Source organism: Condylura cristata, unplaced genomic scaffold, assembly GCF_000260355.1.
Source record: "Condylura cristata isolate star-nosed mole 26May11 unplaced genomic scaffold, ConCri1.0 scaffold00001, whole genome shotgun sequence".
NCBI classification, from domain to species: domain Eukaryota; kingdom Metazoa; phylum Chordata; class Mammalia; order Eulipotyphla; family Talpidae; genus Condylura; species Condylura cristata.
In genome coordinates this window covers 42,770,240-42,797,217 of record NW_004567102.1, presented here as the reverse complement: position 1 = coordinate 42,797,217, position 26,978 = coordinate 42,770,240, and the positions used below count along the sequence as shown (strand labels likewise).

Sequence of the window (26,978 nt, the reverse complement as noted above, 5' to 3'; positions counted from 1 at the left end):
TTAAGCATCTATATAGAAGAAACTGGTGATGTAGAAGCTCAACAGCAAAAAAAATCTGATTAAATAATGGGCAAAGGAACTAAAGAGACATTTTTCCAAAGAAGACACAGAAATGGCCAACAGCTACATAAAAAGATGCTCAATATCACTCATCAACAGCATGCAAATCAAAATCATAATAAGATTACCATTTCATAACAGTTAAGATGAGTAGCAACAAAAAATAAAGAGGGGGGCCCTCCCTGGTGGCGCAGCGGGTTAAAGCACAGCACTGAGAATCTAAAAGCCGCTTCCGCATGAGTTCGATTCTCGCCTGCCCCGGAGGTGACCACATGGCGTGGCAGACCTCTCCTGACCCACCTGCTGCTCCCCTCAGCAGTGTACTTCGTGGATCTGCCTGTTCTGCTCCCCACTCTGTCTCCGGTGAAGCCTCTCACCGCCCCTGAGCCTCTGGCCTGTACCCCAGTTCTGTATGCACGAATAAATAAATCTTAAAAAATAAATAAATAAATAAATAAATAAAGAGGGGCCTCCCTGGTGGGGCAGTGGAGAAAACAGCATTATGAAAATATCTGTAGCCACTATATCATGAATTCAATCCCCCCACCAGGTCTGAAGCAACCAGACCTCTCCTGTCTGTTCAACTGCTCCCCTTTGCAATGTATTTTGCATTGCAAAATTTTTCTCAGCCTGCCTGTTCTGCTCCCCACTCTATCTCTGGTGAATCCTCTCACCTCCTGAACCTCTGGCCTGCACCTCACCTCTTGTAGCATAAATAAATAAATCTTTAAAAAGTGTGGGGAGGATGTTGAGAAAAGGGGACACCTTATGCACATTGGTGGAAATGTAAATTGGTATAGTCACTATGGAACACAGTGTGGAGTTTCCTCAAAAAAATTAAAAGTGGAAATACCATGTGATACACTGATTCCTTTTCTGAACACATCTATAAAAGAAATGAAAACAGTATAATACAAAAGTATCTGCATTCCCATGACTCTAACATTAATTACAACAACCAAAATAAGGAAACAACCTAAGATTCCACTGAGGTATGAATGGATAAAGAAAGTGTGGTATATATAAAGAAGGAACTATAATTCAGCCATGAGAAAGAAACCCTGCCATTTGCAACAGCATGGATGGGAAAAGCAGCACTATACTAAAATAAGTCAGAGAAAAACAAATACTGCGTGTCTATTACTTTACATGGAATCTTTAAAAAAATGAAGACTAAGAAAAAGGAAGTGGAAAAGTAGTTGTAGGGGTGGGAGAAGAGGAACAGTAAGAAGTTGGTAAAGAGATATTTTCAACTATATGAAGAATACAGTCTGAGAATCTAATGTAAAACATGGTAACTACAGTTGATAATATTGTATCATATACTTGAAATCTGGCAAAGAGTAGAATTTAAATATTTTCACTAATAAATCACATATGGGAAGAAAAACATGCTACTTAAATAGATGATGAGGCTTCTTTTATAATGTCTACATACTGTGCACTTTAAATATCTTACAATAGGGTCCTCCCTGATGGGGTAGCAGGTTGGAGTGCTGCACTGGAAGTTAAGCCAAGCCATGGTCACTTCAGAGTGAATTCAATCCCCACGAGGGGAGGTGATCCCATGGCACAGCAGACCTCTCCTGTCTTGTCCACTGCTCCCCTCAGCAATGTACTTCGTGGATCTGCCTGTTCTGCAGCCCACTCTGTTTTTGGTGAATCTTCTCGCCACCCCTGCACTGCTGGCCTATACCCCATTTCTGTAGGTATAAATATAATTTTTTAAATCTTTTTTTATAAAAGAAGAAATTTTAAAAAGCCTTACAATATTGTCAATTATGCCTCAGGGATGCAGAACAAACATTTCCTGAGAACCTACAATGTACTTATCATTGAACTTAGTGCTAGGAAAAAAGATTAAAAAAAAAAAAGTTTGTCTTAGAGATTATACATTGCATAGGAAAAGACAGATACATCAAGATGATTTTAGAATAATACATTAAGTGCTGAGGTACTAGCCTTGGAAGATTGGGGTTAGGATCAGTAATCATAGACTAGTAGGAAAGTCTTCCTAGGAGAGGTTATACCTGAGTTTTGAGTTAATCCAGCCAAAAAAAGATGATGCATATACAAATAAATTATAAGCTCAAGAAGAGGACATTTTCATATGAATGGGTAAATACAGTCTTTCAAGTTAGAATTACTTTTCAAGTTAGAAAACTTTAAATTTGTGAATTGATTGAGGACATAAAAAAGAAACATCAAAAAAGGGAGGTACCTAACATTTTTCTTATAATCTACAATATTTTTCTTTTCCATATTTTATAGTTTGGGTGCAGAATGACAAGAGAGAACCGGAAGTAATTTGAGGTTTATCTTATTAACCAGGTATTCCAACAGAAGACTGAGATGGTCGTAGTTTTCTAAGATGGCTTTGACTTGAAAGCAGCAGTAGATTCACCCACAAAGATTTGACAAGGGATCTTCTCTGATAAATATTTGCAACTGTTTTGCATTTTTCTCCTCTTCTGATTTAATTTCATAGTTGGAAAATAAATGATAAACCATACTTTCTCAAAAATCTTATGATCATAAGTTCTGAATTTATTTTATCAAAGGGTGTTCACTGTATTGTATACATCTCAGCAACCTGTTGACTTTGGGCAAAGCACTGAAGCATTGCTCTCTGTTCAGGGTCACACACACCTGTATTGAGGATGCAAGGGCAGGTATATGTTTCAGTTATTAATCCCTAGTTAGTTACCCTCTGAAAACCTCTAATACCTCTAATATCATAGTTCAATGTAAAATCTTGGATGATATTGATCTGCAAATTTCATTGATATAAAATGTACATAATATAAAGTATATGTAATTTTATGTACATAACTACTGTCACATTCACCTCACTTATCACTGGATTCTTTTTAGAACTTGTACTTCTGCCATTCTATATTCACAGTTAGGCATAAATAGTTAATAAGTGCTTGATATACTTTGTGCACATATACTTCTTCCAAGCAGAAGACTTGGTTTTTTGTTCAACAGGTAGCAATTAATTATTTCTACATTAGAGACTAGTGATTCATCAGTTGCATATATAGAGGCAAACATAAGTCAAATGGTTAATTTTTACTCTATTCTCTTTATCCCAGTTTACTTTCTTCTACCTTCCTCCACTTTATTCCATATCAAAGTCATTCAGTATAATTGATGCTATCATTTAATCTAGGTCAAGGCTAAGTGTGCTTTTCCCTAGAAGAAAGGAAATTCAAAATAATCCCAAATCACCTCATTTACACAAATGTACTCATATGCATGTGTTGTTATTTCTTCATTATTTCTTTCATTCACTGATTTCCTTACTCATTTTCTGATTTAATAAATTTCCTATTTCTCCAATAAAAGCTCGAAAGACAATCTAGTATCATTAAAATTCCTAGTTAGGCTCCAGAGACCTAGCTTTATAAATAATTAGTGTGCCAGATAGATAATTTAGCTTCTGTGGGCCTTAGTTTATTCAAGTATAAATGAAACTTATTAAGTCAGTAGCCCCTTATTTAATTAGGTCATAGGTCTTTTGCAGAATCTAATAATTATGAACTCACACTTCAGGGGGAAAAATGCTCACATTTCTATATATATAAAATTTTGCATTTGATTTCCTGCAATTCATGAAATCCTAAACTTTATATGGAGGTTGGCAGACTCAGAGGTTCCAGGCTAGGAACCACAGACATAAATACATGTCTCTTCTTTAGGGTTCCATAGAGCCTTCCTATTCAAGGTATAGTTCATAGAATAACAGGTCACTAGGGAGTAGATTAGCAATCCCAGACATGTTGAATAAAAATTTATTTTAATAATATCTGAATTTGATTCCATGGACATTTATGTTTGAGAAACACAGCTATTGTGATTCACAAATCATATATTCAAAAAATATATACCATAAGTCTTGCTATCATTGTTAAGGTTAGAAATTTGACTTCAATTATCCACTAAAAGAGAGTGCTGCTATTTCAAAATAATCAGTTAAAATACCAGTTATGAATCCTCTGAAAAATAAACTGTGAGGAATATTTCACCAACAGATCATTATAAAAGGATACTGTATAAAGTCATACACTGGATTTTTAAAAAAGATTGATTTATGCATACAGCTGGGGGTACAGGTCAGAGGTGCAGGGGCGGTGAGAGGATTCACCAGTGACAGAGTGGGGAGCAGAACTAGACGACTCATGAAGTACACAGCTGAGGGGAGCAGCAGGCAGGTCAGGAGAGGTCTGCTGCGCCATGTGGGTCACCTCTGGGGTCGGGGATTGAACTCACACTGAAGTGACTTCAGCTTCTTAGTGCTGCGTTTACCCGCTGCACCACCAGGCAGGGCCCAATATTTTTATTTTTAACCCAACAATATGTTCCACCGGGCTTAAGGTGGAATGAAAATAGTGGTACAGTAGAGTTTGGTGAAATCAGTAATAGAAGAGGCAGGAACAATGCATTCCTGATATGTGAGTCTCAAATTTAGAAAATTTATAGTATCTACAAGTAGACTTAGAAATTGGAAAGGCAAAAGACAACTTTCGCCACAGTTATGTTGCATTTCTTAGTTTTATTATTTGGTTTGAATCCCTAAATCAATGCTTCTCAAACTAATTGCAATGGGTAGAAACTAGTTTTGTTTCTAAATATCCAACCCTTCATGGATCAGTAGTTTTGTAAGACATCATTACAAATAAAATATTAGAAAACACAAAGTCAAGACTGCATTTTCTAAATTTAAACAGATACACATTACCTTCAACTGCTAGAAAATGTCTTAAACACTCCCCCTTAGGTTCTGTATTTATAACAATGTAGCAATAAACACTGCAAAGCAGTGTGCTTATTTTGATGAGGTCAATCACTTGGATTATTTTACTTCTCATCATGATAGACCTCAACTCCACCAGACCCACTGTACTCACTTATATAGGAGGTTTGGCAAAATGTAATAGCTAAATATTGGGAAATTTACCCTAGAATAATAGTCAATTCCTCCCCAAAATACTAATTTACATAGCTAAGCTCAACACAACTGGTAGATACTGCAGGTTTGGTTCCAGATCACCACAATAAAGCAATTATCACAATAATGTGATGCATGCAGTTTTTCCCAGTGCATTTAAAAGTTATGTTTACCGGCCCTCCCTGGTGTTGCAGCAGGTTAAAGCACAGCACTAAAAAGCTAAAGCCACTTCAACATGTGTTCGATCCCTGCCCTGGAGGTGATCCACATGGTGTGGCAGACCTCTCCTGACCTGCCAGCTGCTCCCCTCAACAGTGTCCTTTGTCAGTAGACCTGTTCTGCTCTCCACTCTGTCTCTGGTGAATCCTCTCACCGCCCCTGTACCTCTGACCTGTACCCCAGTTCTGTACTCATAAATAAATCTTTAAAAAATAAGTTATGGCCCTCCCTGGTGGTGCAGCGGGTTAAAGCACAGCACTGAGAATCTAAAACCGCTTCCGCATGAGTTCAATTCCCGCCTGCCCCGGAGGTGACCACATGGCGTGGCAGACCTCTCCTGACCCACCCGGGCTCCCCTCAGCAGTGTACTTCATCGATCTGCCTGTTCTGTTTCCCACTCTGTCTCTGGTGAAGCCTCTCACCGCCCCTGAGCCTCTGGCCTGTACCCCAGTTCTGTATGCACAAATAAATAAATCTTAAAAAAAATTAAAAAATAAATAAAATAAAAAATAAGTTATGTTTACACTATACCTGTGGGTTCCTCTAAGCTGACCACTCATGGGCAACTGTGACCTATTTGCTATCTACAAGTCACAACAGAACATTCCTTGACTACCTACAGTGTATAGCTCATATCAGGAGGCAGTCCTGCGGACACTGATTATATGACTATCTCCATGGTAGTTTTGGGATAACTCTGCTGGTGATAATCTTGATACAAGGTCACAATTTCCCCTTCCCTCTTCTTTGTAAAACCTTGTCCCCCATTCTTATCCTACCCTCAGGACCCTATTCCTCATACCATTATCACATGATCTGCTTTACTATCCTGTATGATTTCAATAAATGGCACAAGAATTTCGGCTCACGCAGCAGTCTTGCCTTGTAAACCAGCTCCACACTGCTGTGTCCTTCATCAAATTCCCGCCACAAAGCAACAACAAAGTTCCTGTCGCAACATATACTATTATCTGTGAAATGTACAATAGTGTTATGTCTAGAAGAAAATGTAGCTCCCTTAATTAAAAAGTGCCTTATTGCTAAAAAATGCTAACAAACATCTACACCTTCAACAAGTTTTAATCTTTTTGCTCCTGGAGGGTCTTTCTTCAGTATTGTGACTGCTGATTGATCAGATTGGTTGTAACCGCTGAGGATTGGGGTGGCTGTGACAATTTCTTAAAATAAAGCAACAATGAAGTTTGCCACACCAACCACTTCTTAGTTTAATGAAATATTTGTCTGTAGCCTGAGATGCTGCTTGATAGCACTGAATGCAGCTGGAACTTCTTTCAAAATTGAAGTAATTCCTTTCTTACCTTGCTGCTACTTTATCAACTAAGTTTATGCAATATGCAATATCCTTTTTTGTTATTTCAATAATTTTCACACAAGCTTTACCAAGTTCAGGTTCCAACTCAAGAAACTACATTTTATGCTCATCCATAAAACAAAATCCTAATCTTTTAGTTTTATCATGAAATTACACCAATCCAGTTATCTTTTCAAGCTTTGTTTCTAATTCAAATTCTGTTGCATTTCTACTATACTATATCTTTGGTTACTTTCAGAACAAAAGCAAGAGTAAAGTCAAAGATTACTGATCATAGATCACCATAAAATATAAAATAGTAATGAAAAAGATATGACTCAGAAACACAAAGTGAGCACATGCTGTTGGATAAAGGGTTCAAGCAGACTTGCTCTTTGTAGGGTTACCACAAACCTTCAATTTGTTAAAAAAAAAAGTGTCTGAAATGCAATAAATTGAAATAAAATAAAATGAGATATGCTTCTAGATAGAATGAGGTCAAAGTTATACTTCTGTACAAGCTAGTAGGATGCAAATAATCCACGTCACTATTTGTTAAATAATTAGAGTGCTGACGCAGAGGTGATAATCTTAATGCCAAAAGTTCGAGTTCCTGTACTGGGTCATATTCTTGAGATACAGACACACTAACTATGCATGGAGATAAACTACCTCCTTCATGATTTACTGTTACTTTTACTGGAATTCTTTTATGTCTTTTTGCAAATCCAAGTTTCTGTCTGGTATCTTATTAAGAACTTTTTAAAAAATACAGTACATCTATGAAAATCACATGATTTTCTGTAGTCTGAACATACTATATAGATAGCTGTGTATATGTATGTGTGTATATATTAACTTACATTGTTTGTAATTTGACTTCTTGGATATGATTTAAATGAATTTTATTTAAAATTCTCAGGAAAAATTTAGCCTATTTCCTATTTTTTTTTTTAAAGATTTATTTATTTGTGCATACAGAACTGGGGTACAGGCCAGAGGCTCAGGGGCGGCGAGAGGCTTCACCAGAGACAGAGTGGGGAGCAGAACAGGCAGATCGAGGAAGTACACTGCTGAGGGGAGCAGCGGGCAGGTCAGGAGAGGTCTGCCACGCCATGTGGTCACCTCCAGGGCAGGCGGGGATCGAACTCATGCGGAAGTGGCTTTCGCTTCTCAGTGCTGTGCTTAACCTGCTGCGCCACCCGGCAGGGCCCCTATTTCCTATTTTTAAAAGAAAGTTTTTTCTAATTCTTCAACTACTTCTTCTCTTCCTCCATAATTCCAATTTATATACAGTAGATCATTGGACATTTACTTTTATGTTCTATTCTGATATTTTCTTTTTACTTTCTGTTTTTTTTTCTTTTTCAGCTCTGATCATCTCTAATGACTATTCTTAAGTGTTCACTGACTCTTTTCTCAGAGATACTGACGATTCCAATAGACACAATGAAGGAATTTGCAATCTGTGATAACATAGTCTTTTGTTTCTATCATCCTCATTTCAATATTTTCTACAGTTTACATTTTTCTGCTGAGATTCTCCATCTGTTCATGTATATAGTATATTTGTTCTATTAGGTCTTTTATAATATATTCTTTGTGTGATATTTCCAATTTTGAGTAATCTCTGAGCCTAGTTTCCTTCATTTTTAACTGATAGTAGGTTGCCTCCTCATTGCATTTTTTTTGTAGATTATCACTTTCATTAAATACCAACTATCAAGTGTAAACAATTGCTACTGATGAAAATTTATTATTCCTAGATCATTAATACAGAGTATTGAACTGAGTTTACTGCATCAAAGACTTCAACTTCCTCTAAAATAGCTTTTAAAAAGTTGAGATTCTGTGGCCAATCTTTGTCTTTTCAACTATGGTACTTAAGGAAATTTCGTCTTATCTCCCACTCTACTTCCAATATTTTAATAGACTCCTGATGGAGGTTCACATAAAAACATTAGCAAGTGGCCCTCCCTGGTGGCGCAACGGGTTAGGATGCAGCGCTTCAAGCTGGCCACAGCCGCTGCAGTATGAGTTCGATAGCCAGCCCTGGGGGTGATCCACATGGCCAGACCTCTCCTGTCTAGCTTGCTGTAACCTTCAGCAGTGTACTTTGTAGATCTGTCTGTTCTGCTCCCCACTCTGTGTCTGGCGAATCCTGCACCTCTGGCTTGTACCCCAGTTCTGTATGAATCTAAAAAAAAAAAAAATTCAGACTCTCTTAAAAAAAAAAATCAGCAAGCGGTATCAAACATTACCAGAGGCTATATACTGTTGTTCTGTCTCCAATTCAGACTTTAACAGTTTATTAAAAATTTAGGATTTCATTCTCACTAATGGTATGTTAAGGCGCTCTTTTTATCTCTTCCACATATAACACCACACCCATGATCTACTTCTCCATAGAGAGACCCACTCACAGATTTGAAATTATGGATATTTGGTGCTCATATGAATTAAATGTTTTCATGGACTCAATAAAAAAGTTTTTAGTTCATCTGACTTTTTAATTGTTCAGGTAGGATTTATACTTTTCTGAGTTTTGTTCATCCTAGGTATGAGTCCCTCAGCTCATGAATTTTTTTTAAAGATTTATTTGTACATACAGAACTGGGGAACAGTCCAGAGGCTCAGGGGTGGCAAGAGGTTTTACCATAGACAGAGTGGGGAGCAGAACAGGTAGACTGACGAAGTATACTGCTGAGGGTAGCAGTGGGTGAGTCAGGAGAGGTCTGCCACGCCATGTGGTCACCTCCGGGGCAGGCGGGAATCGAACTCATGCGGAAGTGGCTTTAGTTTCTTAGTGCTGCGTTTTAACCCACTGCGCCACCAGGGAGGGCCAGCTCATGATTTTTAATATGAACTTATTAAAAATGTGTCCACTTATTCTCAAGTGTCTACTTAAGAATTTATTTTCCAAGTGTTTACTTAATTTTCTCATGGCAATTATAATTTTAATTTTTAAGTACTCATTTTATGCTATTTCCTGCCTTTCTATGTAGTAATCAAAAAAGTTAAATTATAGTGGCCTGAAAGAGTGAATGTCATCTGGTATTTATAATTAGAAAATATACTCATTTCATTTGTCACAAAAGGAAACGATTATCTTTTCAAGTTATTAAATATAAAAACATAACATTTGTTGAAATTCATAGTACCAGTCAGTACTTTAAGGTTTTTTACATATTATCTAACTGCATATTCAAATAATCATGCACAGTGTTTACATATGAAAAAAGTTTTAGAGATACTAATAAATTTCACTGTGAACTCTCAACCGATAAGCAGGCAGAACAGAAATATGTACACAGTTACAGATCTATGCCTTTCCTTGGAACTTAAGTATATGATAGGCAAGTATTTGTCTTTATCTGAATATAACATGTTCTGTCTTTTCTTCTTTTCACATTATTTCTCTGTTCTCATGTTAGTCAGTATCTTCATCTTTTCCTACATTTGTAGAAGCTTGACAGTGACATGCTTCAAAAATACCAAAGCCGTGTCTGGGCCTTCTACAAGCCCATAAAACTTTTAACTGTCTTGTATCTGATTCACTCCAATTTTTTTTTTATTTTCCTAAATAACATATTTCACCAGTATTATAGTAACTGTCTACCAGTTATCAACCTGTCTACTCTGAAGAAAACAATAAAAATTCAGCTAACCATATTCATTCCAGAATTTAAAATTCTATTTTTTTTAAAAGATTTATTTATTTGTACAGAACTGGGGTACAGGCCAGAGATGCGGAGGGTGATAGGATTCACCAGAGACAGAGTGGGGAGCAGAACAGGCAGATGATCAAAGTACACTGCTGAGGGGAGCAGCGGGCGGGCCAGGAGAGGTCTGCCACGCCATGTGGTCAGCTCCGGGGCAGGCGGGGATGGAACTTATGCGGAAGTTACTTAAGCTTCTTAGTGCTGTGCTTTAACCCAACCCGCTGCTGCGCCACCAGGGAGGGCCAGAATTTAAAATTCTTAAATCATCAAAATGGTTCTGGAATAGAACCAGAAAAATACAGTTCTTAATTTGAAGTGAAGATGCAGTCAGCCCAACAACAACGTCAAACAGAACAAGAGTCAAAGAGTTCATCATTTCATCTGATGCTTCAAGTTTACTGAATAGAAGGAAAGGGGGCTGCCCTCTAGAGAAAAGCATTTTGTTCAATTTTGGTTATTTTCCATAAGAGATATGATACAGAACAAATTAGAAAACTGTAGACAAAAGAAGGAAAGAAGTGCCAGAGTTGAGGGCTGGCAGCACCGGTTATAACAATATGATTGAAGAAGGTTGATGACCGAAACTGCAATGGCAGGCATTCAAGAGTGGCAGATATTTGAAGAGCAGAGAAAAAAGAGACACCAAGTCAATCAAATGAATAAAGAATACCTGTGTATCAAGACAAAAGGTCAAGGGGAAGTATGCTCATCTTTAGTCTATTACTTTGATAGAAACATCAGACTTTCTAACCTTAGAATAGAACTGAGCCTTTAATTACATAAACCAGTGACTCCCCAAATTTTGATGGTTAATAAAGCTCTGACATTTAATTTTTTTTATCCTCCTTTCAATGTTTGAAAGTATGAATTTCTTAAGGCTTCTCAATAAATTCTTAAAAGTAAAGAAAATCTTAACGCTTCTCAATAAATGATAAATAATTTAAAATTGCTTTCAGATGTCAAAAACTAGGAAGGAACATGAGAATATAGACATTTATGTGTTTAGAACTAAGTCACTGGCCACTAAGAACTCTTAAAGATGATTAAAGCTCAAATAATGAACATCTTCTTTGTAGTTATTCTCAGTAGGACATACTTTTCTAAAATATCTGATAGTAAATTCAAAGTTAACAGACATTGTTATTCTGAATTTACCTCTGTACATATTTACTAGATACCTACCATGTATTAATTGAAGAATTAGGCACACTAAGTACATGATGTTTAATAAGCAAACAATTTCTGAGTAATACAGTGTTGGAAATATATGACTACATCGGGCCAATATGGTTGTGTAATTATAAATCTGAGCTCAGTGCTAATACAGAAAAAGGTCACGTGTCCCCTTCTGGGGTGAGGAGAAGCCTACTAGAGATTATGACAGCCATGTTCAGACTTGAAAAAATAGTGTATGATTAAGCAAACTACAACAGCAATGAAACATTTTTCGTTGTATACTTAGAAATGTTCGAACTATAAAACATTGGAGAAACTTTAAAGGTATGGGAAACAGACATTATACCATTTTTAATTATTTTCATACTATAATTACAAAAAACAAACATTTCTTATATACTGTAGCTTAAGCTCACATTTAGCTTCCGTATTGAGGAAATTAGCTTCCTTATACCTAAATTATATATCCTCAATTCTTTAATCTGAACTACATTATAACTGATATAAAGGGAGTAACTAATTATGAGTCCAACGTTACAATACATTCATTGGTATATTGCTCTGTGAGTTCCCTTCTTGGCTTCAGTTTAATAAGAGATTCATCAATCTCAACTCTCACATGTTTAAAGCATTCCATTATTATAAAGTGGCAAGGATGAACACATATCATACCACTGAGAAGAAGTCTACCAAAACAAGCTTTTGTTGAAGTCTTTTGTCACTGCTAGGAGACAATTTCCTTTGAGCCTCTCCATATCTGCACATTTTATGAAAGAACAATGGGCTGCTTTGTTCTGAAATAATTTTTAAAAGATGTTTGGAAAGTAAACAGACTTGGAAAGTTAAACAGCTTCTTCTAGAGCAAGGGGAAGCTAGGGAATCTTCTGCCATCTGTTGTCAAAGATTTGACTTTCCTAAGTTCAGAGTACCTTTCTTATAATGTCTAGGTATGATCTGATTTGCTTCGTGTTGCAATGCAACACAAATTAGGGTTCAGGGAACAATTGTAAAATGTTGATACACTTGTTACTATTGTCTGATGTCTTCCACCAGCATCCTTAATGCTGCATCACTCTTTCATATCAGCTTATAGTCAGGGTCACCTTTCAAACTCTTCAGTGTTTCTGATAATACTGGTGATAAAGATTACAAAGACCTAGTTTTCTTTCTGAAAAAGGAAGGAAAAGGGTGTCTCATAGGTCATTTGGGTCCTCTACTTTCTTGCCTGTTTATGGAGAAGAATTGACATGATCACTTTAGACTAAATAACATGAAATGGGTAAAATACTAATAGTAAAATGCTATTTTGTTGCTAATTCACCTCAAGATAGAAGGACTTCCTTGCCATTCTGGTGGATAACCTTTTATCTACAGCATTAATTACACCATGAGGTAAGATTTTTACTGACCAGGAAGCGGGTAATCACCATTTCACATATTTGTTAAATATATGTGTGCATGAACCAAGTGTGAAATGTGGAAGTCTGTGATCACAAACCAAGTAAAATCAGGGGCCTCATCAAAATTTTGACTGGTTCAACTGGAAAAGCATGAGGTGTGTAATATACTACTTAGTAAGCAATAATGGTAAATAGTATGTTGTCTGCGGCTAAAATTCTCCATTTATCAAGTGAAACTTTGAATATCTGGAGGTGACAATAAAATTGTACAGAGATTTTTTACAGTAGGTTCTGGCTGCTATAAGGAATGTAAGCACCTCAGGAAGAGTTTGCTTAAATAGAACAGTCCTGTGGGAAACCACAGATGTGGCATCACTAGTATCTGTTGGTACTACCTGCATTGAGTTTGGATCCTGATGAAGTTGACCTACCAGAGAATGAGAAGGATTCAAAGAAATCTAAATAAATTCTGCATAGAAAATTACTTCTAGCCATGATGTTGAAATCATAAAGAATGTTACCTAGACAATGGGGTGCCTAATGCTTCAAATTAAGATGGGTTTTCTTAAAGAAGGTCACCACAGTGTGAACCAGACCAAGTCAGCCAAAGGTTACAACCCTACAACCCTAACAAAACCAATATGGCCATTGTTTTTGAGTCTAGGGATTCCCAAGGATAAAATAGATGGTATCAGTCATGAGAGATTTGCCATCCCCCTCCCATGTAGAGTATAGGATGGGCCAAAAACATTCAAGCTTAATTTATTTATGCTGTGAGCCATTGCGATTGCCACATATTTGAACCTGAAAGTACATATGCAACCTTTCTTTATTCCCTAATTCTTTCCTATCCCTGTACTGATTTTTTTTTTAAAGATTTATTTATTCATATAGAACTGGGGTACAGGCCAGAGATGCGGAGGGTGAGAGGATTCACCAGAGACAGAGTGGGGAGCAGAACAGGCAGATTGACGAAGTACACTGCTGGGGGGAGCAGCCGGTGGGTCAGGAGAGGTCTGCCATGCCATGTGGACTCCTCCCAAGGCAGGCGGGAATCGAACTCATGCGGAAGTGGCTTAAACTTCCTCAGTGCAGTGCTTTAACTCGCTGTGCCACCAGGGAGGGCTCCTGTACTGATTTTTTAACGAGAAACATGACAAAAGGCCAAGGTGTCCCTACCTCCAGAGGGGATCAAAGGACATATACAGTGAGTATACAGGAAACTTTCAGGAAGGAGAGGGAATAAAATTTTTATGGTTCTATGTGACCAGGATACTCAAGTCACGATCTTATCTGGAGTATAGGAACCTCAGAGTTAGAAAATAGGGGTTTGGCAGGGTTCACAGTGGGAAAGGCAACATGACCTTGTAACTAGGAAAACTTTAGACCAATTTAATGGGCAATTTTTATTGTTTCTATATCTTATAGTAGGAATTAATTAACATTAATTGCCTGAGACTGTTACTACAATTGGGAAAGGCCACATGTAGAGAAGGGCTAATTGAACATGTAAACCACTCTCCAGTCTTCTTATTTCTTCTTAGATAGCCCAACAGAAACAATATAAAATCCCAGGAGAAAAGGATGTCATAGCCTTGATTACAGATTTGAAGACAACATGGACAGCAAGGAATGCAGACTTTAATGTATGACCCATGGAAGAGCCTTGAGAGGTGGAACCTTAGACTAGATTACAGCCAGCTACTCATGTAATTAAATCAATTGCACAAACTAAATACTTGGTATACTAACTTATACTCTATCAATGCCTTCTTTTCTATTCCACTGACTCACATTCAAGTAACAAGACTACCAATGTGTGTATATACGTGTACAGTACAACACACACATACACATTGTATATGTATACACACACCACACACACACACACACACATTGTCCTTCCCTTATGTTATTACAGATCATCCCTAGAGCTAGCTAAATTTCTCTGCCATGTATAGGTAGCATGAATGTTTCTGCCTTCTATTGTACAAAGATTTTTAACTGTGTCACGATATCCTTTTGATGACCAAATCAAAAACTTCCATTTGCAACCCCATGACTATGGTGCTATCACACTTCTACCAGTGGAGGTGGCTGATAAACCCTAACAAAATTCAGGCCTCTGTCAGTATAGTTTCTTGCGACTATATGGACAGATTTCCTCCAGTCAATGAAAAGCAACAACATAGATGTGCAGTATATTACTGGAATCTTGAGGTTTTGGGAAATAATGTGCTTGGTTTGGACATTCTATTTAGAATCTTTATGTCAGCAAATTCAAACATTAGCAACTATTGAATGAGGCTTAACTCAATATACAATATTGAAGTTGTCCAGTAAGTTGTGCTATGTTCTTTACATTTAAGACTCCACATCCCTAATAAATCTGTTAGATACAAGTGTCTGACCAATTAATTTTCTAACTGGTGCCTTTGGAAAAAGTAGCAGCTTCCACTGGCAAGTAATTTTATGGGTTTTTATATTGATACCTTCTCTAATGTGCAGAGCACACCTTTACAGGTACAGCTCTTGAAAGGCAGCCATTAAATTGTTACTGAACTCTTAAATCTGCGTTTCTGGCCCCTGGAAGTCTTGTTATTGTCAAGACTATTATTTTCATTTTGGCATGGGTCAACTCGGACTCAGTGACTAACAATGTGAGAAAGGGTCCTTATGGACCTCAGTTCTCAAATAGAAACTTATTTGAAACTTAGAAGCTATTTGAAACTTAGCTTGCCAGGCTCCAGAGAAGCTCAGTTTTCCATTAAAAAAGTGGCTTTCCAATCTGTTGCAAGGGTCATAAATTTCTTTCTGCTAAATATGCCATCCTTTGCCAGACATCTCACACCATGATTTGATCTATATTCTCCGCAGTCTTTAGTAAGAAATATATTAGAAATAGCAGAGATGGCCCCATGTGAAATACCTGTCAACACCTCTGAATAACTTTCCATTCCCACTTTGGGAACTATTGCTAAGTCATTCAAGGGGGCAGGCGGAAGCTCCTATGCTTTTGATGCACCTAAATAAATAAGCCAGACTAGCTGCCCTGCCAAAGCAAGGACTAGAATCAATTATCCATACTCTACTTAGAAGGTAAAAATCCCAGAACCTTCACAGTTCTTGAAAACCAGCAGAAAACTGGCTATAGAAATAAATTTTTTCTCCAACAGGTCAAGCAGTAAAGCCATCAATGGTTCTAAGTCCCTATGTATATGCAGCCTTCGATAATACCTACTTCTAAGTGTTTGCTATCAGAGCAAACAAGATACAGAAATTTTAAATTACCTGCTTAAATTTAAATATATTTCCTAGAGCAGTTTGTAAACTTTTAAGTATTGAATTGACATTAGATATGTAACTTGTTCATAACTTCCATTTCCTTCCTCATCTGTACATTTTCCGTTGAAAATAAGTTTCTTGGACGACAAACTCGAGATTTCATGTTTATACTAAAAATGAATAATTTGTTATATTTCATTTAGAAAATTACCCTAGAACCTACAAGGATTGCATCAAATGTTGGGTTAATTAGTGTGATAGTATATCACTGTTCTAATCATAAGAGACCAAAAGAACATCTTTGTTGTAGTTAGAATTAATATGGAAAGAAAATGGAAACATATGTTTTCTTTCTAAAGACACAAATTATTTGTGTGCCAAGACTCAGTTATGGCATATCTCCATCCATTCTGGCAAGGCATACTGTGACCTAGTTGTAGTCTTCTTCATTTTTCTCACCACATCATTGTTTAGTAATATGATGGGGGCTCTAGGATAACATCAGCTAATGTTACATTACTCCCTTCTGTTTATTCTTATCTGTTTCTCCAGTCATGTTATAAGCCACCTGATGGCAGACCCTATGTCATGTTCATCCTCACATGTTCAGTAACCACGTCATTTCTTGCCATGTAACAGACCTTCAATAAGCAGAAGCTGAACTACGCTCCAAAAAAAATTAGGTCATGGGTGCCTTAGAGATTCTTTTTTTCAGTTAAATCTTTATTTTAATTGCTTCAAATAAAGACAGTTTTCCTAAAACAGTAATCCCTCCTCAGTTTCTGAACCAGGCACAACAGTATGAGGTCACAGATGCCCCTAACTTCCATCAATCCAGGCACATTTAGGTAGTGAATATTGTAATGATATGGCCCTGATGAGCTAGTGTACACAAAAACACACTTGAAAGTGTATTTTTTACCCAGTAATGATGAGGGTTCCTCATTGATTTACTCAGTCTCTTTAATTATTTTATCTGGCTACCAGTGAAGTGAAGCAAAAAACAAAGATATAAGTGATCTTCCCTGATCACTTGGACTATTCATGAACTTCAGTGACAAAAGCAAAACAAAAAACCATCAAAACTATAACTCAGGTGACAAAAAGAATGAATATGCTTATAGATGAAACATTATTTAAATTTTCTTACAGAAATCACAAGCTGTCTTTTTAGCAACATTTCCAAAAAATTGTCTATTGAAAGCTAAAATGGAAGTGTCCATAGATATGACTGATATATAAAAAATCACTATCATATATTGAAGAATTTAAAATGAAAATTACAGCTTTAAAATATAAAAAAAGACTTTTAGGAGAGCCAATGAGAGGTATATTTTTAGATTTCAAATATTTCCCAAGGTTTAACCTGAAGATGTGAAAAAGGAGCAGAAAAACATTAACTATGATGATTATGGGCCTAAGCATTCCCTGAGAAAACAGACTTTTATTTCACTCCATTTTGTTTTCTTAAATATGGAAACTAATTTCCCCCTTATTACTTTCCTAAAATAAAATAAAAGAGGAAAACTGATTTTTATTTTCTAGAAAGACATACAGAATGGAGTCAGGAGACCTGAATTCTAATTCTGTTTTTATTAACTGCTTAGGAACCTGTTATTAGCAACATAATAGGAATGGAATGCCCTCTATATCCTCTAATCCATATCTAAACACTGTGATTCCTTCTGCTAAGAATACCAGGCATTCCATTTGCAGCAAAATTAATAAAAATGAATTTCACAAAGTCACAATCAAAATCACAGAATCTGAATTTTCTTTTTTGTAGGACTTTTAATTCTACATAAGTGTTGGTTTTAGAGAATATCACTTTTATAGCATATAAAATTTTGGTTGAATCCTCATTCTAATTTTGAAATATTCATTTTGTTATTTGGTCTTTGAGAATGCTTTCTGTTGAATATTCCCTTCACTATAGTATGTACAAAAAAAAAAGCACTTTGTATACTTTTATGTAATAATTTGTTACAAGTACAATTGGAGATCGTTGTGAAGTCATAAAATTTGCAACATTTCATAAGATATAAATGCTTAGAAATTTGTAAATGAAAATGATTATATCCTTAAAAATATTCCACAAAACTAGGAAGATATGATAAATATATAGTAAGCAATGAAAATATTTTATGTAGCTATCCCTTGAGTGAATCTACCTCTTATAAGACACTAAATCACTGTACTCTTTAATATTGTAATGTTAGGTGTGTGAATATGCATGCTTTTCTCCTTTCAAGATTTTGTTTTTAAATTTGTAGAATTTTATGTTAAGTTAATAAATTTATGTAAAATGATTTGTATGAGGCTTTCCTGAATAAGTGAGCCACTTTATTTAAGTAAATAATTTAAGCAAGTATTCAGGTTTTATTTTTTCTTTTTTTCCCTATTTCCTGATTCCCCCTCCCTCCATCTTTACCCTCCTCCACCACACATTCAGCCAAAATTTGGTTTCACTGCAACATTCAACTAACAGTCAATTATTGGTGAGATGATCTACATCATTTCCACAGTATTAATTCTTGCTAACTTTCAATTCTCTTTAGCATTATAAACATTTAATTTAGACACAGCCTATCCTCTAGTGGCACATAATTACAAACATTATAAGAACAACCTGATATTCAAAGATATGCCATTCAAATATTGATATGTCTTGTCTCCCCGTGTTTTATTTAATTGATTTGCATAGCTTTAATATTGACAATGACTTTAAATTTGAGCAGATCTTCTTTAGTTCCAGCTCACAAGAGTTCTCAACCAAGATTTCTGCCATTATTTATGGCAGACTATTTGCATTCCCATAGGTAATGCTGAGACCATTTTAAAATTGTACCTATTACAAAGGATATGCATTTCTGACATAGCTTAGAATTTTATATTAATTAGAATTATGCTAGCATATACTGCTTTGAAGTTATCATTAATATTATGATGAGCAATAATGGATCAAAATCAGCACTGCTTTTTAATTTCTTTTTCCTTCAATTGGCATGTACCTTTTCCAATAAATTCAATACTGTTGGAGATAACTATAAATACTAAGCACTCCACAATTACTTAAAGAATACAGATATTTAGAGAAGTAAATTAGATTCTGTTTAATTGAACTCACAACTTAGCTACTATCTGATACAAACCACATGAAACTACTGCAGCACTTTTCAGTTTAAGCTTCAGTTTTGAATATTCTTTATTAAGCACTAAATTTAACTAAAATTTCCAAATTTAGAAAATAACACTAACATCATTACTCATAGTCTTTCTTGACTTTAGCTGCAGCCTTCCACATTTCTTAAAACCACCCCTTGTCAAGGACTTACTGCATCTCTGTATAGGTCTACACAAGAACTAGAAATAAAGACAGGATATAATTTGAATTTTTTACACTGGAGAAGACAAAACTTTAAGGCAATTCTCACTAAACAGATTTTCCACATAATCACTCAACTTTGCCCTGTCTTTCTTATGTGTGTAAAGATTAGTTTCTTTCAGGTGAGAAGACTTGTGTATCTCTCCATTAACTTAACTCATTTATTTCCTCAAAATTATTTAAAATTATATTCTTATCAGGAAATTTATAGTCAATCTCAACTAGGGCAGTTTTGAAGTTCCTAATGTTATTTCTGAGTACCTTTACCTGTATTTCCTAGTGCACAAGTCCCAGGACCAAGGGTTCTATAGAGTAAATTTATTGAAATTAACTTTAACCATCACTTGTTTAAAAATATCAAGTAGTAAATGGGAAGGGGGGGGTCTTTTTTTATTATTAACATTTCAATACTTGGGGAATCAAGACACAAATTTTAGCATTTAAATGGTCCCTTCCTGTGCTCACAATTCAGTCTCCCTTACATATTCACTGAACACAATGCTCTTGTTTTCTTTTATGCCAACTAAAAATATTAAAATGGCCAATAGCGTTTCTCAAGAAAGAGCAGCTGTCCTAAGAAAACTTCTAGAAATACCGTATGCTAAGGTACTACACCAACACCGGAAGAGGCAGAGAGCGCAGGAGCTTTGTGTACAGAGTTTTCTGATCCTCCTTTATCCCTCTTAGTCTCTAACCTAAAGAAAAATAAGGCTTTGGCTTATTGCAATACAAAGAAGATTTTTAAAGGGAGTTTGGTGCCACCCCTCTCCTTCAAGATAAAAGCTTCTTTAAGAGTGACAACTTTTGATAGTATTGTTGCTGAAGGAGATTAATCTCCTGGCCAGATACAGGGTCCTCGCGCTAGAATTCAGACCTGTTCCACTGGAACAAGTAAAACAAGGCGTTCCTTATACTCAACCAAGATACCTCTCAATGGATAGAATGAATCTGGGCAATGTAAATAGTTGAGCTGTTTAAAACAACCATACCGAAAAGTTTAGTAACAAAGGGTTTTTATTCGTTCTTTTTGTCATGCTTGCTCATACCCTACACCAAACCAGGTGCTGAAAAGACAAAGTAACTGCACGGAAGCCAGGCTCACGAAGTGCACGTGTCAGTCGCCCGGGGTGACTGTCAGAAAAGCAGGTTAGGCAACACCTTGTCTAGGGAATGAGATCAGAATTCACTGGGAGGACCACTGGCCCTGCGAAGGAGCGCCGCCGGACAGTGGGGCTCCAGAGCTGGGCTTTGGAAAAGGAGGGAAGGTGGGTCACAGGCGGACTTTGTGGAGAAGGCTTTGTCAGCGCGAGCCCTGGTAAAGGGTGGCAGATGCGGTTGTTTGCCGGCTGGCAAAAGCGGGAAATGGGAAGGGGGAAACCAGGACACTGAGAGCAGAGAATCGTGTTTGGCTTGACAGAGGGTTGGGTTCACCCATTGCTGTTTCCAGTACAAGAGCTGGGGTGCTGGAACGTGAGGCAGGACAGCAAGCTGCCAGCGGCTGTATCCCAGAGGGAGGGAAAGGGGTTCAGGTTGCCAGCAGGTGGAGTTGAATTCAAAGAGCCCCTCAGGGAGCGCGGGGCAACCCACCTGAGACCCTCCACCAGAAGCAGAGCACAGCAGGTGGTTCGGGGCATCTCTAAAAGCCATGCCGCCCTCTCCGCGCCCAGCCTAGGCGCCTGACCCCCAGCGCTGTCCAGGCTACTCACCGGTACTGGGAGAAAAGCGCCATCCGGGTGCGCGCGAGGGCTGCGCGGCGCAGGAGACAAGCAGGGCCCGGCGGCGGTGGCGGCGCTGTCCTAGGAGCCGGACGGGAGCCGGGGGACACCGAGGCGGCGACAGCGGCGGGGACACTGGGAGCTGCGGGAGCAGAGGGCGGTGGATCCCGAGCTGCTGCGCGGCGTGCGCTCTCTGCCCATCTCCGGCTCCGCTGAAGCGGCTACTGCTGCTGCCTGGGGGAGGGGGCAAAGAGGGGTGGGGGAGGGGGAGGGGGAAGGGAGGAGACTAGAGGCCGGGAGGGAGGGAAGAGAAGAAAGGGTGGGGGAGAGAAGAAAGGGTGGGGGAGATGATCACCCACAGTGGGTAGGGACGGGGGAGGAACACATTAGCCCAGCAAAGGTACCCATCAGAAGAACCAGGGAGGAAAGATTCAAGAGCAGGAGATGGGTCTCCCCCTCCTCCCACTTCCCCTCAGGCCCTCCTCCTCGCTTAGCTGGGGTTGGGGGTTACCGAGGCTCCGCGGCCGCCGCAGCTTCAGCCCGCCAGGGAGAGTGCTGGAGCCCCGAGGCGTCCGCGAAGTCTCTCTGAGCCACCGGCCTGAGGCACCTGTGCGCTCCCAGAGCGCCTCCCGCTCCATGGCGGCGGCGGGGATCAGGGGGCCGGCGTCCTCGCTCTCTCCCTTTTCTGGTCAGATTATAAGCATGCATGTGCATCCATGACATCTATGTCGTCCCCCTATTGCTGTCGCTTCCCAGGGCGCTCTTTGGCACCGGGTATCCAGCCAGAAGGCGCCGGCAGGGAACTCAATGCAGGGAACCATCGCTTGCCCCTTGAAGCTGTTGCCAGGGCTAGATTGGCTTGCTTGTTTGCCCCCGGGGTTGACCAGCTGAGACGATAAAAAACAAAAACAAAAGTCTTTGACCCCATTGCCTTAGGTCCGTATTCTAAGCGATCCAGGAAGGTTGTAATTGTGAAGGGCACTGGGGTGCTCGATTGTCTTCTGTCTTGGTGCCTCTTGGTGTTTCATCAATTCTGAAAATCCAGGACAGGACTTGGCACGTTTAATTAGAGCGTTTCTTTCTTTCTTTCTTTTTTTATTGTAGTGTTTTCGTTTTCACCCAATTCTCCCAGGGTTGGCATCACTTTCCTATTGTGGATTTTCTTTTCTCTATCAGATTGCAAATTATTCCTAGTGATTCGCAAACTACAAAGACTTAAATGAAAACAGATACGATAATTAGTGCCTGTACAGTAGCAAGATCAAGGGGGTGAATCTACACATACAGTAAATATAAAAACAATCTGGACAATAATGATTGATTTCCATGAACCATAATTTTGTTTCATAATCTTTTGTGTTATTTAAGGGTGGGCAGGAAAGAATAGAATATGTGTTAAAAATGTGACTAGAAAAATGTCTAGTAAACTCTTCAAATATATAAAAGTGATGGAATTATTCCTTGTGCATCCTGGAGAGAAAGTTTCTGTTTGTTTTAAGTTTCAGTCATGTTTTTAAAGTCTGGGTCTTTTTCTTTAGACTAAATGAATTAGGCATTTTATTTTATGTAAGTGTGTCTTATATAACAAATGTACCCATATTAAAATAGGTGCATCTCAGATGTAAATACAATGTAGAGAAACATTTTAATGCTATAAGTTTTAGGTAAATATCAGTGAAAACTCTCTGTCTCTTCAATATACAGGCACATGAAAAAAATATTTGAATGATGAAGTATTACTCAATGGTTTAGGTATTACCAACTTGCTAGAATCTTTCCCTTGGAGTTTCTAGTAATGAAAATGCTTGGTTTCACATTTATTCTGAATGAGGGAAGCACATCCTCATTAAACAACAAATAGCAAGCTTTTTGAATGCACACCTCAGTTTAAGATTCATTTGTTACTGTCTCCAGATGTTTAAGCATTGCACCACGCAAATTCAGCATATGCTATTTTTTTCAAAGACAAGCTCAGAAACAGAAAGGTTGGTGAAGACCTACTGCTTATTTGACTCTTTAAGTCTTCTCATTGGTGTCTATATTACAGATATAAACAATGAAGTTTTCAAGTATTAGTAATTTAACTGAGCAGGGAATGATAACCAAAATTTAAATCTCTGTTTTCCCACCCCACTTTAGGGTATTCCTCATTCCTCATTTACAAAGGCAGCTTGCCCTTGAGATTTTTTTCCAGTTTTTCCCTATATTTGATTACTAGACTCTGATAACAATATCTGCATAGTCTCATTTGGATGTGTAAAAGTTAAAGCAAAAAATGCAAATTAAAATGCCTTAATCCAAAGAAAAGGAATGATATTAAAGTTAAGCAAGCCAAATTATTAAGTTCCTACTGCTAACAAGAGTTTCACTCTTAAGTGCAAAAACTCTTTCCCTTGGTTACAACAATGGATTTAGAAATTAAAATTGGGCTGACACCAAAAAGAAAAAAAGGAGGAATCATAGGAAGTGTAGAGAGGTCTCTATTGTGATTAACCTTTACAAAACAAAACTTAAGTATACTTCCTGAAAGTGAATTACTCGTCTTGACTTGCCAAACCCATATATCTTTTTCCCATCCATCAGTGTGGAAACTGGAGTGAGTAGGAGATGATAGAAAAAGTCCTCCTAGATATGTCCTGTCTGAAGTAATAGAGGACACAAGATTAAAAAGAGTGATATTTTCAAAATGGAACTTGAAAAAATGCAGATTGTAAATGAAGATGATTTTTTCAAGAAGTTTTGATGTAAAGAAGACCCAAAATAGGGGAATGTACAGTGGAAGAAGAGAAAAATACAAATTAACTTTAAAAAAAGACGGGATCTGGAGCAAGTTTGAGGTGCCTGAGAATAATCCTCTAGAATGAGACATTATATCCTCTTCTGTGAATTAAGAAGAAATATAAACTACAGAAAGAAGTACTTATAAACTAAAAAGACAGAGATAAAAGGAGGCTTTGACTTTGAGAAGTATGGTTCTTTCATTGTAAAAGTTCAGGGGACAGGATATAGATCCCAGTACCAGGACACCTGTGGTTTCAGTGGAAAAACCACAAAGTTACAGTTGTTTGCTTCATCTTTACAATATTAATGTCTTGATAGAAAGGAGAGATTTATGTGGGGCTTCCAAAATTAAGAATTTATGACATTTTGTGAAAGAGAATATTTACTGACAGGATTGTTCATCAGTGTTCATTGCCATGGAAATTCAGTCACCCTGGTTTTTTTTTTAAAGATTTATTTATTTATTCACACAGAACTGGGGTACAGGCCAGGGATGCAGAGGGTGAGAGGATTCACCAGAGACAGAGTGGGGCACAGAACAGGCAGATCAACGTAGTACACTGCTGAGGAGAGCAGTGGGCAGGCCAGGAGAGGTCTGGCTCGCCATGTGGTCTCCTCCGGGGCAGGCGGGGATCGAACTCTTGCAGAAGTGGCTTAAGCTTCTTTGTGCTGTGCTTTAACCTGCTGCACCACCAGGGAGGGACAACTCTGATTTTTTTAAGAGTTATTTATTTATTTATTCATTCATTCACCTATTTATTTATACATAGAAGAACTGGGGTGTAGGCTAGAGATACAAGGGGTGAAAAGATTCACCAGACACAGAGTGGAGAGCAGAACAGGCAGACTGACTAAAATATAGTGCTGAGAAAACACTGTGAGAGACAGAAGAGATCTTTGTGGGTCAGCTCCTTGGCTGGGGATCAAACTCAGCAATAGCTAGTAGTGACTGTGCTGAGACTTAACCACTAGGCCATCAAGGCCCACCCTGGCCTTTTAATCTGCCAAATGATTTTCCAGGACATCAACACAATCGAACAGGATGTAAATATCTTGCCATGACTTTGTTATCAATACTGTTTACCTCTCAAATGCCAGCATTGATCCATTGTGACATTTCTGTCCAGATCATCTGTTCAGTTTTCTTTTGGGCTTCATTTCCCTTATTTATACATATTCTTTCTTTCTTTTTTTTAGAGATTTATTTATTCATACAGAGCTGGGGTACAGACAGAGGTGTAGGGGCAGTGAGAGGATTCACCAGAGCCAGAGTGGGAAGCAGAACAGGCCGACTGATGAAGTACACTGCTGAGGGGAGCAGCGGGTGTGTCAGGAGAGGTCTGCCACACCATGTGGGTCACCTCCCGGGGTGGGGATTGAACTCATGTTGAAGTGGCTTTAGCTTCTCACTGCTATGCTTTAACCCACTGCACCACAAGGGAGGGCCTCTTTATACATATTCTTAATTTTTCAAATGTTCATTTTAAATGTTGAACTGTTTATTACAAGTATATTATTATTTTTTTTTGAAAAAAATAACAAAAATTTAAGGTCAAATTCTAGTAGTATCTCCCAAATAATTTTTTGACCATAAAATCTTTGACTATTTCTGCTGAAATTCAAGATTTAAAAAAAAAACAAAGATAGTAACTGAATCAAGAATTCTTGATAAATAATATTTTCAAGTTAAATCTATTTGTTTTATTTATATGGTGTTGAGGTCGAATTATAACCCTTTCCTCCAGTACTCCTAAAATGATATGATAAAAATCCTAATCCTCAGTATTTCAGAATGTAATCTAGTTTAGAAATATAGTCATTGTACATGCCATTAGTTAAAATGAAGTTATAATGGAGTAGAGTGTTATCTAATCTGTTGATTAATACCCTTATAAAAAGTTAGCCATGGTAAAAAGAAATACTACTCTGACAATGAAAGCAAATATTGGAGTTGTGAGACAATAGATTTCTGTTGTTTGAGTCATTTGTAGTACTTTGATACAGAAGTTCTGAGAAACCAGTACAGATTGGGAGAATCCAGCATGTTTAAATATGACCAGGGTCCTGACTTCATAGAAGATTTAAATGAATGGAGCTTTGAAAAACCTCCTGTGACTAATGAGCGTTAATACTAAACTGAAGCCAGCTCTGTCAGCACTATCATAATGACCTGCCCACCACTGCCACCTGAGTTTGATCCTGGCCAGGGAGCAGACCCACATATGGCACAGCAGACCTCTCCTGTTTCCCTTGCTGCTCCCCTTAGCTGTGTATTTCAGGTAATCTGCCTATTCTGCTCCTCCACTCTGTCTCTATTGAATCCTCTCACACTGGAGCTGCTGGCCTGTGCCTCAGTTCTGTGTGCATAAAATTAATAAATCTTTAAAATAAATAAATAATCTTAAAAAAATAAAATGAATTGAAGCCCTACAAGATTGTGAAACTCCACATTTAAGTAGAGCATTAATAAACTGATGCATGTGAAGCTTGGTTTATTATGAAGGCAATTTGAATTTACATTTTTTATTTTCTTTGTCAGTTCTAAAAAGAACAGTTTTGTAATAAGCTCCTTTGTTATAAATTTAAAACCAATAATTGATAATAATCACATATTTTTGTTACCTTCTCACTACATCTGAGAAAACTACTAATTTCAAAGATTGTTAAAGGTTGTTAAGGATTCTAGAGTTGCTTGTTTTCATCAGAAATGTCTAATCATTAAATTAAGTCTTCAAGAAGCTTACATAACTAGTAAAAAATAGAATTCTCATCAGATCTATAAATTTGACTAGCTCTTGAGTTTACTTTAATATACATGGACACTTATTAAGTAAAATGATATACTAACATTTTATGCTTAGGCCCTCTGCTACTATGGATCAAATAATATAAAGAATTGTTCATTAACATACTTGAAGTTTTATTAATATGGATAAGAGCATCCAGTTAGTATATAAAGTTTCCATGGA

General features: G+C 37.5%; 1 protein-coding gene across 1 annotated transcript in view; it reads right to left on the bottom strand.

Moving 5' to 3' along the window:
- FUT9 (fucosyltransferase 9 (alpha (1,3) fucosyltransferase)) overlaps positions 1–21,460 on the bottom strand; it is a 149,356-nt gene extending 127,896 nt beyond the window's left edge. The window contains exon 1 of the mRNA XM_004673708.1: positions 21,220–21,460. The gene's annotated coding sequence lies outside the window, so the exon portion shown is untranslated. The remainder of the gene's footprint in view (positions 1–21,219) is intronic.
- Between the last annotated feature and the right edge of the window lie 5,518 nt (positions 21,461–26,978).